Genomic DNA, 14,669 nt, shown 5'->3' on the forward strand with positions numbered 1-14,669 from the left:
TGGAATTTTATGGATTTTGATTGAAGTAAATGCACTCGGTGTTTTATATATAAAAAATGTAAAAAATTAAATCTTGAGTTTCCTTCATCACAACCTCATCTCCTCTGCTTCTGTGTCATGACGGATTCTCAGATGTTTAAGGAGGTTTGTGGTCGAACTGCACATCGTTGCTTTTCGTGAAGATGAACTATCTCCACTCATCACTGCATGTCGGACTGAGCAGTGAGTGAACAACGCGACGCTGCAACACGACGCCGTGCTTTGTTTCTCATTTCAGGAAGAAGAAGTAGTTCCTACCTATCCTGAAAGTTTAGTTATATAAATGTTGGTATAGGAGGAATAGTTATTTCTGTATTGATCCGCATCTTTACTGATTATTCTTCTCAGATAACTACTTAGATGAAAGTGTAGGCCCGTTCTTACCTACCCAATTTAATTTATTATTTTGTGACAGGCACATCACGGGCACAGCAGCCCAAGAGTTAAGCAGCCCACCAGGAATCTGGCATCGTGTGCATAGTTATCAGTCCAGCTACTAAATTTCTCTTTCACTGTCAGCTTCTCCTTTGGATGTGAGTGTTTCTTAGGTAGCCGGTGTCTTTGGCCTTCAATCAGCAGCTTACATGGCAGTGCTACGAAGTCCCCAAAATGTTGCAGCGTAGTTCGTTTACAGTTTAGTTGCTGTTGTTAACTTATTCATTCACTATTTTATTCTATTCTATTCTATTCTACAGTCATTTAGCAGATGCTTTATCCAAAATGACTTACATTTGAGAGTAAGAACAACACAAGCAACACTACGTATGAGTAGATGGACAGTGATCCAATCCAAGTAGACTGATGGACTGCCAGTTCTGTTGTAGGCCTTTACTGGAAAGTACTCAGTTACCCCGATGACCAAGCATTGATAAGCTGATTATCTTACGCATTAATTAGCCTGCTCTGTCTAATCTTAGTTTAGTGACCTAATCCTCTTCAAGCCACAGCAGAAGCAGCAGTGTTACTTTTCACAGTCATGCTCATTTGTTCTCAGTGGCAGAAAGAAAACAAACGGGAGTAATCCATCTGATTTTAATCTCATCGTAAAGTCTGAGCAGAATGTCTGTCTCTCCATACCTTTACCTCTTACAGTCCATCCAGTCTGCTGATGCACAGAAATATGGAGAAGGAAGTGATTCATTGTGAATGTAAATAAAACCAGAAAACAATGATTTCCACATATCATCAACCAATATTATGTTCTTCTAACATGTCTGGAAACGTCTGGGAAGTGAGGAGACCAGTTGCTGGAGTTTTAGGAGAGGAATGTTGTTCCATTCTGGTCTGATGCAGGATTCTAGCTGCTCTACAGTCCTGGACCTTGGTTGCTGGGTTTCTGCTTCCATGATGCTCCAGATGTTGTGTACTGGTGAAAGGTCTGGACTGCAGGCAGGCCAGTTCAGCAGCCGGACTCTTCTCCTGTGAAGCCATGCTGCTGTGATGGATGCAGGATGTGGTTCAGCATCGTCTTGCTGAAATCTGCAAGGTCTTTCCTGAAAGAGACGTTGTCTGGATGGGAGCAGATGTTGCTCTGCTAAAAGAATTTAAAAGACTAAAATACACTCAAAGGTTGTTTTTCGTAAAGTTTATAAGATTTATGTCTTAAACCACCACATTTTCCCCAAAAATGTCTTAAACATTTAGAAAATGTAAAATGTGAAGGAATGAAGGATCAACCCCTGTTGTAGCTGTTATGTGAGTGCAGTGGTGAAGCTCACTGGTATGTACGTAAATCTTCATTTTATTGTCATGTTGAAACATGTTGCAGTAAACCGGGAGTCAAGCCGTTATCCAGAGTACGGGAGGATTTATATTTTTAAATGTCAGACGAGCCAGGGATTCCCAGTGGACTCAAATCTAATAGATGCAACAAATATTATGTGTTTGGAAGTCTGTCGAGAGATAAAACATTTCTGAAAGGAGGGTTTTTTGTGAAAATAGAGCGTTTAAATGGATATAGGGAAAGTGTAGCATTGCTAGGTCAAAAAAAAAGATGGCATGGTTACTCCAAACGCTCTAAATATACACCTGTCACAAACTCTGCACCTTCTTACAAATATACAGAATTACTGTACAGTTAAAGTGATTTTAAAACCATTTAAATTCGATGGTTGCACTGCACAAGCGAAGCTGATCCAGTCTTCCAGGGAGGTGTGGGCTGTATAATGGCTTTGGGTTTTTTTCTTTTTAGTGGAATCTGACTCAACGTTTTCATTGCATCTCACATGCCAAGCTTTGGTTGTGGCTCCAGCATAAACTGTGCTTAAATCACAAAGTGCAGCTTTAACATTTCTATCTGTGTACAGGTTGTACAAACAATACACAGATTGCTTTGTCTCATGAAAACACAAAACAGACATAGCTTGGCTCAGTGTGAGCTTAGTGAGTCCACACAAGCTTGTTTAGACGTGCAAACCTGTCAGGATGCAGCAAATGTTCTCTTTTTATGACTTTTTCTTGAGGGTGATTGTTTTGCATAGCTGCCCCAAATTCTGCTAAATCCTCCTGAAGTTCTTCTGCAGTCGAACTGGGATTTTAATCAACTGGACTTCCACTGTTCCTGTTAAAAGCCAGTCCAAATCACAATTACTAATCAGCTTCTTCAAGGACCTTATGCATGCTAACTTTTGGAGCAAGCGTTGAGGAGTCAGACTGTTTTATTAAGCTGTAAAAATTGCCCAAACAGGCCTTTCTTTATCATGAATGTGTAGAAGTCATGGCTCCAGGAAGCTGATAGTAGTTTTGTAAACCCAGCCTACATTTTTGCCTGCTGGTTCCTGCACATGCATCATTCAGTGTGTGTGCTTTGACCTTTCAAGCTTGATGCAGTATGAGCATTATATCTTAATTTTCAAGATGCAGGTAATAAATTAAAGTAATCAATAAACAGAAGGGAAAAGTCGACAAATTTTCCATTGAAAGACAAAAGGTTTAATTACTTGTCTTTTTTCATATTCATGGATTCTTCAGGCATTTGAACATTATTATTTTAGTTTACAGTTTTAGTGTGTGTTTTTAAATCAAAGTAAGTATGAGAACCTCTATATTGCTGCTCTGCAGGCTCATGTGTGTTAACATAATTCTAAGGAGGAAAGAAAAGCAGTGATATTTAAGAAGCAACTGGGAAGGATTATTAGGTCATTTTCAAACTATCTGGAGTCCATCATTCTACAGAGACAAATGATTATTCACAAGACAGCTGCCAACCTTCCCAGGAGTGGACATCCCAGCCAGTTCAGCCCATGATCAGACCATCCAGTGCTCAGAGAAAGAGCTCCATCTCAGACTCTCCAGGCCTCAGTTAGCAGGTTAAATGTTAAAGATCATGACCACCCCCTTAGAAAAGGACTGAACCAGTACGGCTTGTTGGGAAGGGTTGCAGGAGAAAGTTTCGTCTCTCTCTAACAAGAACATGGCATCAAGGCTTAAGTTGGCAAACCTGCATCTGAACCAACTACAAGACTTCTGGAACAATGTCCACTGGACAGACCAGACAAAGTGGACATGTTTGTCATAGCAGCTCTTAGCACGGTGGTGGAGGGATGATGATGTGGGCTTGTTCTGCAGCTAAAGGACCTGGACGCTGTGCAGTCAGTAGCTACGTTTACATGGACAAATATCTTTTCTATTTGATTGATATTAACTGATCGGAGATTCAAGCTGGAACCTTAACATGGACGCTGGATAAAGTGATCCAATCAGTTTACGATCGTTTGACATGTGCAGTGCCAACTAGCTGAGGAGAAAAAGGGTTTTCTTTTTTATTTTGAACCTTTTGACGGTCAGAATATGGTATAATCCTGAACTCTTTCACTTTCTAACAAAAACGTATCCGCCACAGTCCTGTTCATTACGTCACGTAACCCCAACGTGGTTCAAGCATGCGCAGGCAACAGCTACAGAAACCATCAGAATGAGTGGAAACCAGAATGAGTGGAAACCAGAATGAGTGGAAAGATATTCTGCTTCCTCTGGTGTCCAGATCTAAGATGGCAGCCTATCGTATAAGATAGCTGTCAAAAAGACGTATGCATGATTCTAAGATTTGTAGTCGTATTTTTGTGTTAATAAAAGTTTTGTGCACAAATCAAGGCTGTCATATATGTGCGTCTGGTCAATTTTGTGGATTAGGAGTTGTTTTATGTGAGTATGAATCTTAAAGCTGTGAGTGCAAAATCTTGTGAATACAACTCCAATTTCTACGAAGACAAAGTCTCCTATTCTGTGTGGACACGAATTCACGTTTTTGGGTACGAGTAGAAAAGTATTCAGATGAAGTCACAAGGGAGGAGTAATCGATCTGCCGATTGTACAAAACACAACAAGCTCCAATTTCAAAGATGGCTGAAGAAATTGCAGCGGGAGGAGCTACCGGCTCAAGTGAAGCATCACAGGTAAGATGTTCAAGCGGTCTTTATTTATATATTAAAGAAAAACATACTATTTTCAATAATATTCTTTGATTTAAAGACGTACTGCTATAGTTTGCCATGTCGGGTAGTGCTAGCATTAGAAGCTGGCTTGTGCTATTAGCATTGATGTAGCGTGGAAACTATAAAATGTTTATTCTTAGACAATGTCGATTGAAATGCGACTTTTATGGATTTATTAATTACGCTATTTAGTCGATCAGTCTGTCCTCGCCAATCCTCTTTTCCATTTACCCCACTCCCTTCGCCCGCCGAAGCTGAGGATAAATCAATCCATGTACCGGTGAATAACCGTATTTATTATATATGTCATGATATGCATATTTATGTAATCTTCTCTGCCATAAACACGATATTGCGGGGGTTGCGGGGGCGTTTGAGTGACGTGACCTGGGACGCCGATGGAGTGAAGAGACTTAATTCCTCCCAGTAGAAAGTTGCAATGGATTTCTTTAACCATCACTATTACTCTGAAGTTGGTTAAGTACCACGTAAAACCTCATAGGGCAAATATCTGGCATATTTCCTCCCTGAGCATCATCTTTGTCATCTGATCAATCAGCGGAGCACAGTTGCTAGGGACGCCAATGCCCCTAGCAACGGTGCTCCGCTGGTTGAGGAATTAAGTCTTTTCACTCCATCGGCGTCCCAGGTCACGTCACTCAAACGCCCCCGCAACCCCCGCAATATCGTGTTTATGGCAGAGAAGATTACATAAATATGCATATCATGACATATATAATAAATACGGTTATTCACCGGTACATGGATTGATTTATCCTCAGCTTCGGCGGGCGAAGGGAGTGGGGTAAATGGAAAAGAGGATTGGCGAGGACAGACTGATCGACTAAATAGCGTAATTAATAAATCCATAAAAGTCGCATTTCAATCGACATTGTCTAAGAATAAACATTTTATAGTTTCCACGCTACATCAATGCTAATAGCACAAGCCAGCTTCTAATGCTAGCACTACCCGACATGGCAAACTATAGCAGTACGTCTTTAAATCAAAGAATATTATTGAAAATAGTATGTTTTTCTTTAATATATAAATAAAGACCGCTTGAACATCTTACCTGTGATGCTTCACTTGAGCCGGTAGCTCCTCCCGCTGCAATTTCTTCAGCCATCTTTGAAATTGGAGCTTGTTGTGTTTTGTACAATCGGCAGATCGATTACTCCTCCCTTGTGACGTCATCTGAATACTTTTCTACTCGTACCCAAAAACGTGAATTCGTGTCCACACAGAATAGGAGACTTTGTCTTCGTAGAAATTGGAGTTGTATTCACAAGATTTTGCACTCACAGCTTTAAGATTCATACTCACATAAAACAACTCCTAATCCACAAAATTGACCAGACGCACATATATGACAGCCTTGATTTGTGTGCAAAACTTTTATTAACACAAAAATACGACTACAAATCTTAGAATCATGCATACGTCTTTTTGACAGCTATCTTATACGATAGCAGCCGAGGTGATCAGTCAGCCCCTCATCTTCTATGAAATTCTCTGATTGCGGGCCAATGGAGGTAGAAGAGTCATCCGCATTACTGAGTCATGAATTTAATCTGATCACTTCTCCATTATGGCTAAATGCTGCAGATGGTGCTGTTTCTAAGAGGAAGTAAACTTTTTGAGGTTATGCAAAATCATGAATAAACCCTGAAATTTCCACAACCTCAGAAGAACCTCAGCTAGGGCTGGATGATGTAGAAAAAATAATATTGCTATTAAAAAAACAAAAAACATATTGGAAAAATATATTTTTAGTGCAGTGCTAGCGATTTTATGCTATTACATAATGATTTACTTTCATTAAAGAACACACAAACACTGAATTCATGTTCAACCACCGTTTCAACCAAAACTGAAAGTAATGAAAAAAAAAAAGAATTTAGCGACGTCAAAAAATGCTGACATAAAGAATAAAGAGTCCAGAAAATCTGATAAATAAATATGAAAAAAATGGAAATAAAACAAATAAAAAGAATAGCTTCCTTTGGTGGGAATAGCACACGACCAGTTTTACGGTCTGTTTCCACCAGGTGCATGTTCGCTTTGGTTCGAGCTGAGCTTGACGTGAATATGGAAATTCTAAATCAGTTTTATATTCTGGTAAATTTCAAAATAAAAGCCCCTGTGCAGCGCGAATGCTAAACCGTGTAAACATTACGTCATTAATGGTCAGGGGGTCTCAGTAGTTTTTTTTTCATCATGGAAGACGAGACGTTCATCCTAGATTCTCCACTTCCCCTGTGACTGTGTGATCTCACAGATCCGGCTACATGGACTGACGTCGGGGAAGCTCCGTGTCTGACACGCTCCCGGTGTGAGCTGTCGAGACATGGAGGTCAGAATGAAACCGCGGCGCAGCAGGAATGCGGGGGAAATTGGCCTTTAGGTAGCTCAGAAACTGATAGGACTAGGCTGCCATGTAAACGAACACCGTCTGACCAGAAGAAAACAATCTGGAGGCAAAAATCAACACACCCTTCAGCCTAGCATCACTATGGGGGATTTTTTTACTCATCCAACCACTTTTGGTAACAATTTTCTCCGCCTCTCCTTGCTGTGACTTCTTTTGCCGTGCACATGCTCTCTGTTGTGGTTTGAGAGGGGCGGGGCTTGGTGACACAGCGTGCATGGGTCTGCGTTTGTGATTGGTTGGAACTGTAGTATTATATAATAATACTGTATAATACTGTATAGTATAATACTGTAGTATAAAGCTGCGTGATAGGCTATCATTAAAAAGGAGGGGAAACCATATTTTCCTATTGAACTTTTTATCAACCCTTATTTTTTTATCGCACCACATGTCTATTGATCGATTTATATTGTTATCGAATTATCATCCAGCTCTAACCTCGGCTAGCTACAGTTCCAAGTGTATAACAGATTTTCTTTATGATTAAAACCACTCAGAGATTCTCTCTGGGCATCACCAGATCAAACGGAGCTTATGAGTGACTTCTCCAGCACTGTTGTTGCTCTTGGCAGATACTGATCATTACCTCTGACCTTGTATCTTAGATAAGTGTTATTAAGTGGAGCCACATTTGTTTAATGGTAACCTCAGACTTGACTCACAAGAAAGCTCAGTGGTCAAGTCTAGTTTCTTTCAGCTAAGACAACTGTCGAAGGTAAACAATTTCTTTCTCTGCATCATCTCCAAATTTTAATCCATGCTTTTATTTTGAATTGCTTGGACTACTGGAACGCACTTCATGGTGGGCTCAGTCAGACCTCCCTTGATCGGCTGCAGCTGGTCCAATATGCTGCAGCTCGACTTTTAACCTTGGCGCTGGACCGAAACTGTGGAACCAGTTACCTCCACATGTTAAGGAGGCCTCTTTACTTGCTGTCTTTAAATCGCTGCTTTGGCTTTTAACACTAGTTGAGATGTTGGTTTTTGTGATTTCCTTTTCTTTTTAAACTTTTTTTCCCACTTTATTCCACTGGGGAGTTGGAGTAAAACCATGAGTGAATCTATTTGCGTTGTTCATCCGCCCTGCTTTGATTATGCTTCCAGTCGGGGACTTTTCTACACCAGTGAGCCACTCTGATTGTGGTGTAGCGGTATGGAGCCAAATCAGGGCCATAATATTTGTTCATTTGAAAGAAATATTAGAAAGTGAAAAAATGTAATTTGAAAATTAAAGTCACGTTTTTACTGTGAACTGTGAGAAACAAATAACTGGATTCAAAATAAAACACAGTGTATCAAATATTTATATCAATTTAGAATTTCGTTGGGTTAATTTTTTGTATTTTTCAAAATAAACTTTAATATTTGAGATATTTTTTCTTTCAGTTTCAAATTTTGTGTTCTGATTCAAATCTTTCCTATAAAGAACAAAACTTTTTTTTTATTTTTACAGTTTCAGATTTTTATTTCACTATCAGACTTTAATTTTATACTTTCACGATTCGTGTTGTTCACTTTTTAAACTTTTGATCCTGATCCGGTGTGGTGGGCGTGGCTAAAGAAGAAAGGGGTGTGGAGTCATGAGTGACAACAGCAGGCTGAAGGCATTCCCTCTCATGATGTTGCCTTCAGGAAACGTGGGAAATCTACTAAACATCCATTGCCACTCATGTTGTCTAATTGTTGGCCCCTCAAAATGTGTCAAATGTTAATTTGATACATTTTTCTTTTATTTTTAATCTAATTATTTGTTTTTCAAAGTTCACAATGAAAGTGTGACTTTCATTTTCAGCTTACATTTTTTCATTTTCAAATATTTATTTCAGAAGAGCAAACGTTACGGTGCTGATTTAGCTCCATTTAAGGTGGGTCGAATAGCCAGACTTTTTTTAACTCTTTAAAGCTGTGTTTAATGGCAGTAACTTGTTGTGAAATAATGGTTTAACTGGCTGAAGAGCAGGAACATGTCACATCACCGAGCTTGATCTGTTTAATCTGGTGTGTCATCTTTGCTCACACACTTCCTTCACTGAGCAGGAGAACTTCTTATCAGTGATGCCATGAACGAGCACCAGTGTCTCGTCTGTTCAGTGTGTGGTTGTTTAAACAAATGTTTCAAAGCAGCTGCACAAAGGTTAGAACCGGACTGAAACTGGAATTCTTTCTCTTTTCCTTTTCCCTGTGCTCATATTGTGAGCAGCGGGGGCGACTTGTCCATTTAGTAGAAAAATAATAGGTTGTTTTCAGGCTGTTTATAGTTATGGTGCATATTGGTCAGAAACCTTGATGGGAGGTTGAACAAACTGCAACGTTTCCTTCCAAGTATCAGTTTAAATTGTGCTTGTTCTTTTAAAGACTGGCAGATTTTTTAACCTCTTTCTTGCGAGCGTCTCCTGTGCAGGGGATTGAGTGAGATCCGTGCACGGTACATGCTAACATGTAGCATAGCAACATGACTGGAAGAAACTCAGCTAAAACACTGCAGCATCAGCATCCAAACCAAACACAGTTCAAACCCCAATTAATTATATGGTAATGTAAGAAAACCCTGAGAACAGCTCTGTCCACTTCAAGCAAACCACACAAACAAGGAGTCATTGATTACAAAGATTAGCTTTGCTGATTTCTGGTCACAAGTTAAACTCCAGTTAGAAAAACCTGCTGTGTTCTCCTGTGACTCTACGTTAGTTTGAAAAGAATCATGGCGGTACCAGCTGTTTAGAAAAAGATGAAGATGGTCTTACAGTGAAGTGGGCACTCTTTCTGCAATATACAAGCTTTGGGTGTGTATACATATATATATATATATATATATATATATATATATATATATATATATATATATATATATATTAGTGCTGGGCAACGATTAAAATTTTTAATCGTGATTAATCACATGACATGCTGCAATTAATTGCATCGTTACGTGCAAAATGTCTCTTTCCTTTAAAAAAAGGCCTACAGGTATAAAAGAAAATGCAGTGAGTTTTGGTTTACAAACACGACATCAGGGGTCTCCAACCTGCAACTCTGGAGCTGCAAGTGTCTCTCTGGACCTTCCACAATGGACTTTTTTTTCTTTCTTTTACATCATTTTCCACAAATATCTACATTCCTTAGCAGAAAGTCTGTCTATCCTCTTTTTTTTTATAAAGGTTTTATGTTTTTCTTTATTTTAAAACCTTAAAAATGGAAATAAAAATGTGGTTCTTCAAAAATAACAAACATCCTATGGTGGCTCTTCATTAAAAATATATATTAATTTGCCTTTTTGAAAAGTCTCATAACAGTCTCATAACACTCTAAAGTAGTTTTATTTAGCTGGCTGAGGGAAAAATGGCTCTTTGGATTGGAAAGGCTGCAGACCCCTGCACTAAACACATAAACAGGTTTAGCAGCAATTTTCATATAAAATATTTCTTCATATATATTTATCAAATATTTATGAGGAAGAAGGATGAAATGTTCAGGATTTACTAACTAAAAGGTAAAAAGTCAGCAGGATGAATTTAAAGCTGTGAAGCTGCTTCCTTCTAAACACAGAAGGAACAATATGTGATGAATATCAGCATCAGGTGAACAGACAGAAAGCAGGATGAGAATCTCACAGCTTCTAGATGGTGAGGAGAGAGAAATATTCACAATATGCACAATAACTTCCATCCATGCAGCTTCACTGCTTCATTATCCAGATTTCTGGCCTATAATTTCTCTAAATTTTCATTTTCAGCCTCCGCTACCGGGAGTTAAGGGTTAACATCTCGTTTCCGGGTGTAGCGTCAGGTCTGTAGATGTAACTATAAACATGTGTGGTATCCACAGAAAGTCCAGAATCTCAGCTAACAGCTCAGTAAAACCATTTCTATCACCAACAAACAGTTAAGACAACAAATTATTTAAACAAATTATCATAATCAAACTTGTGATTAGAATCTTTAAACATGTAGTTACTTGCTAAATCTGTGGGGTATTAGTTAATAGTGAGGTTTCTTTTTTCTCTAAAAACGGACTAAGTGTGTACCCAAATTTCCCTGAAGGCTCTCTGAAGGGATTAATAAAGTATTTCTATTCTATTCTATATAATGACTCTTTGCTTTTCCAGCTTTTTAGGATTTATGCTTTGCATCAACCAGCAGCGTCTCCTGTGAGCACAAACAAAACAAAGATGGCGGCAGTGTCTTTAAAATGCAACACTGTGCATGAAAATGAACCAGAGCAGAATCAGAATTTGACCTCTGGCCTTGTTCCTCACAAAGAACTGATTCATTTGAGGTTTTTTCTGTAAGTGACTGTGAACTCTGTTTTTCTCTTCTATGTGATGGGATCATCGCCTCCAAACACAGACACCAGTACAGGTAAGATGCACCTGCTTTTACTGTTGTTTGAATGTGAATGTTCAGGTATCCCAGAAATAATTTATTTGATCTTACTTGTTTTATTTATTTAAAAATTGTTTTTAATTCTTTAAATTTGTTTTCATTTAATTTAATTAAATTTTTACATTATATTAATTTATTTTATCTTTTTTCTGAATTTAATATTATTTAATTTTTATTTGGATACATTTTTTATGTTATTTTATTATTGATGATGTTTGCAATGATACTTTTATTATTTTGTTTTATTTTATTTTATTTTATTTTATTTTATTTTATTTTATTTTATTTTATTTTATTTTATTTTGTTTTATTTTATTCACACTAATGCTACATTCTAATTTCATAGTTAGTTACTGGTTTGCAGACCATTTGTTTTTATTCCAGATGAGCATAAACATGATTTAATTGTTGGCCTGTTCTAGTTTTCTTTCTTTATTGACCGCGCACACAAGCTAATTTAAAGAGTAAATGATAATGAAGGAGTTCTCTAGAGACGAACTTTACATGCACCCAGCATGAAAGCTGATGGAGGCTGTTGTTCTTTCTATTCATGATTTCTATTCAGAATCTCCTGCAGCTGGTCTCCCTGCCGTCTGTTCTCACAGGCCGGTGTTCGTTGAATAAAGCTTATTATGAAGAAAACATGCTGAAACACTCACACTTTCCTACTGTTTTAAAAATGCATTGTTAGTTCTGACACCTTGTTGCTAGCAATACTTACAGTTTACAGAAAGCCGAGGTCAGACAGTCTCTGTGTTTTATCGGAAGCACTGGAAGAACCTGCATTAACTACTTGCTGAAGGGCTCTTTTTGTCTCGGCAGGAAGGAACAAATGAAAAGAGAAGCCAGAGAAAGCTAGAACAGTGTTAGCAGCAGCTAAGTGGAGCGAGGAGCTGTGCTTTTCTGCAGCTGAATGAGCCGACAGCAGCACAGCTCTAATACTGTTGAAAACAACAGAAAATGACTACATTACCATTCTGATACTTTCAGTTGTATATGACCCAGAATAATTTAGATTCCTCTTCTTGTGTTCTTCTTCAATCGAATTGAGAATGGTTGAAACAGAAGTGCTGAGCATAGTGCCATCAGTCAGAAGCTGAATTTTTACCATGCAACCTTTTCCAGGGCCCTGGTATGGAGGCAATACCTTCCGGTGAATGTTAGAAGAAAGCAGCGTTAAAGTGTTGATCTCTGATCGGTCTGCAGCGGTTCTGATGTAAGACACAACTAAAAAGACAGAAACGTGTAGCACGGTTAAACGGAGCAAATACACCTGTAGCGCTTTCTTGTTTGCAAGACAGTCGACGTGACTGAATGCTGCCTGTGGAAAATAGCCGAGTGGTGATATCAGTGTGGATTTAGAGAAATAAACATTAATATATTTAATTGTTTGACAACAGTACAAATAAAAAGAGCCCAAACCCCAAACGGAGCAGCATCCTGAGATTTTCAGTCAGAACAGCGGGTTTTAACCTTGGCTCGGTCCAGCAGGGTTTGACTGGGTAGAACTACCATCTTCTGCAGTTATTAATGTGCTTTATCTACCCTGAACCTCAGACTTCTGGGGGGGTTTCTACCAAGCTGGTTGCAATGCTGCTTTGGAGCCAGAAACTAACTTGGAACCAGTTCTTGCTGTTTTCGAAGCTCAGTCTCCAGCACTGAAAAACCGGTGCCCCCCTGGAACCAACTCTTGGCTGGACCAGAGCAAAGAGCAGCGGACATCAGGGACAGGGGCGGGGTTATGGAACTATGGCGTTACATCGCTGCCAAATACCTTGATGAGCGTACCAAATACCCTGGCGAGCGTATTTATCAATTCAGCAGTGCATTTCTTAATCGAGCGAGCGCATTGCTCTGATCGCTGGAGTTTTTAATTACTCGCGGGGCCGTGAACGCAGCACATCGAGCGTAAAACACGCCCCCCCACACTCACCAGTACGCTCTCGTCGGAAAACTCTGCTCGCTCTCTCTGTTCAGCGGGTGTATTTGTCAGTCGGGGGCGGTAACCTTCTGATTGATTAATCTGATTGGCCAGAATTTTCAGTTCCAATTCGGTGACAGCGCAGGACTTGGCTGTTTTCATTTTTCTTTTTTTTTTTTTTAATAGCTTGGTGCAACTTTATTGCCCCAAAGGTACGGAAACATTTACAAACACACGACAGTTTAACCTGAAAGTAAGTGGAAAATCCTATTGGAGCACCAGGAAGATTCTAAATGACAGTTTAGAAAACAAATATAATACAGAGAGGTAAAATCGATCGGATTACTGAGGGTTAAAACTAAATAAACATATTAATACTGCACATATGTTTGTCAACGAATGCATTATTATGTTAATGTTGATTTAAGTAATGATCAAGTCATGTTTGACAACAGATTAAATAAGTGTAAACACAATAATTTCATACATTTCTGGAGATAAATATTCATCTCAGCCAACAAGCTAGCATTTATTAAAGATCAGACATGATGGTCCTCATTAGCCTCTATATTTCTTGCTGATACCCACTACTGTAAGGAAGCAGGAACTGGAGTTTGTTTTCTTCCGGTAGATGTAAGTACGTCACGTCGCCGCCTTACCTGAGCTTCTTCATCCCTACTCGCCTTCTGGGTCCCTGAGGTCAGCTGACCAGCTGCTCCTGCAGGTACCAGGTCCAGGAGGAAGCTCAGAGGGGACCGGGCCTTCTCTGTTCCTGCTCCACAATTGTGGAATAATCTGCTTTACACATCAGAGGCCCCTTCACTGTCCATTTACAAAGCTCATCTTAAAAGCCATTTTTACTCTGGCTTTCAACCCCGGTGAGACTTTGTTTTTATTTGATTTAATTTGTTTTTTGTTTGAATTGTTTTTTATTGTGTTGGGTTTAGCTGTTATTTTGTCTCATGTTTTTATTTGTATGTATATTGATTATATTTGTGCGCAGCACTTTGTTTCAGCTGTGGTGGTTTGAGTGCCATCAAACGAGTCCGAAACGCAGAGTTTTTAGGTCAGAAGTCAGGAAGTGCATCTATAAGACATCAGTTTGAAGATGAGAGAAGATCAATTGTTTACCTGGACTTGGTCCTTTTACAGAAATTCAGATTACACTGGAGGAAGGGTCAAACCTTGGATGAGACATTTAAAGGTGCAACATGTAACAAAATCAAAGTTCAATGGGAGAAAACATAAAATTTCATTAAGAACTATGTTTCTATTGGTATCTAATCACTTTACCAAAAAAAATAGTTGCATTTTTATTCTCTTAGAATGAAGCATTTACATAATTTCCATGGGTCCACATACATGGCAGCTGCCACTATTTTTATTATGGTGTCTCTTAATGGACAAACAACTCCATGTGAAGCTTTAGAAGTTTAGTACCGGCTTTGTTTGATAGGAGCTGG

At 38.9% G+C, this 14,669-nt stretch overlaps 1 protein-coding gene across 3 annotated transcripts in view; it reads left to right on the top strand.

Annotated features, from left to right (window-relative positions):
• The window catches only part of thrb (thyroid hormone receptor beta), a 173,023-nt gene that overhangs the window by 44,897 nt on the left and 113,457 nt on the right, over positions 1 to 14,669 (top strand). For 2 of the 3 annotated variants that reach the window (XM_041967297.1, XM_041967299.1), the window contains exon 2: positions 11,250 to 11,261. The gene's annotated coding sequence lies outside the window, so the exon portion shown is untranslated. Of the gene's footprint in view, positions 1 to 11,249; positions 11,262 to 13,837; positions 14,085 to 14,669 lie in introns of all 3 variants that reach the window. The other variant, XM_041967298.1, reaches the window with a different exon arrangement.

The sequence above is a fragment of the Melanotaenia boesemani genome, chromosome 17 (genome assembly GCF_017639745.1).
Source record: "Melanotaenia boesemani isolate fMelBoe1 chromosome 17, fMelBoe1.pri, whole genome shotgun sequence".
Classification (NCBI taxonomy): domain Eukaryota; kingdom Metazoa; phylum Chordata; class Actinopteri; order Atheriniformes; family Melanotaeniidae; genus Melanotaenia; species Melanotaenia boesemani.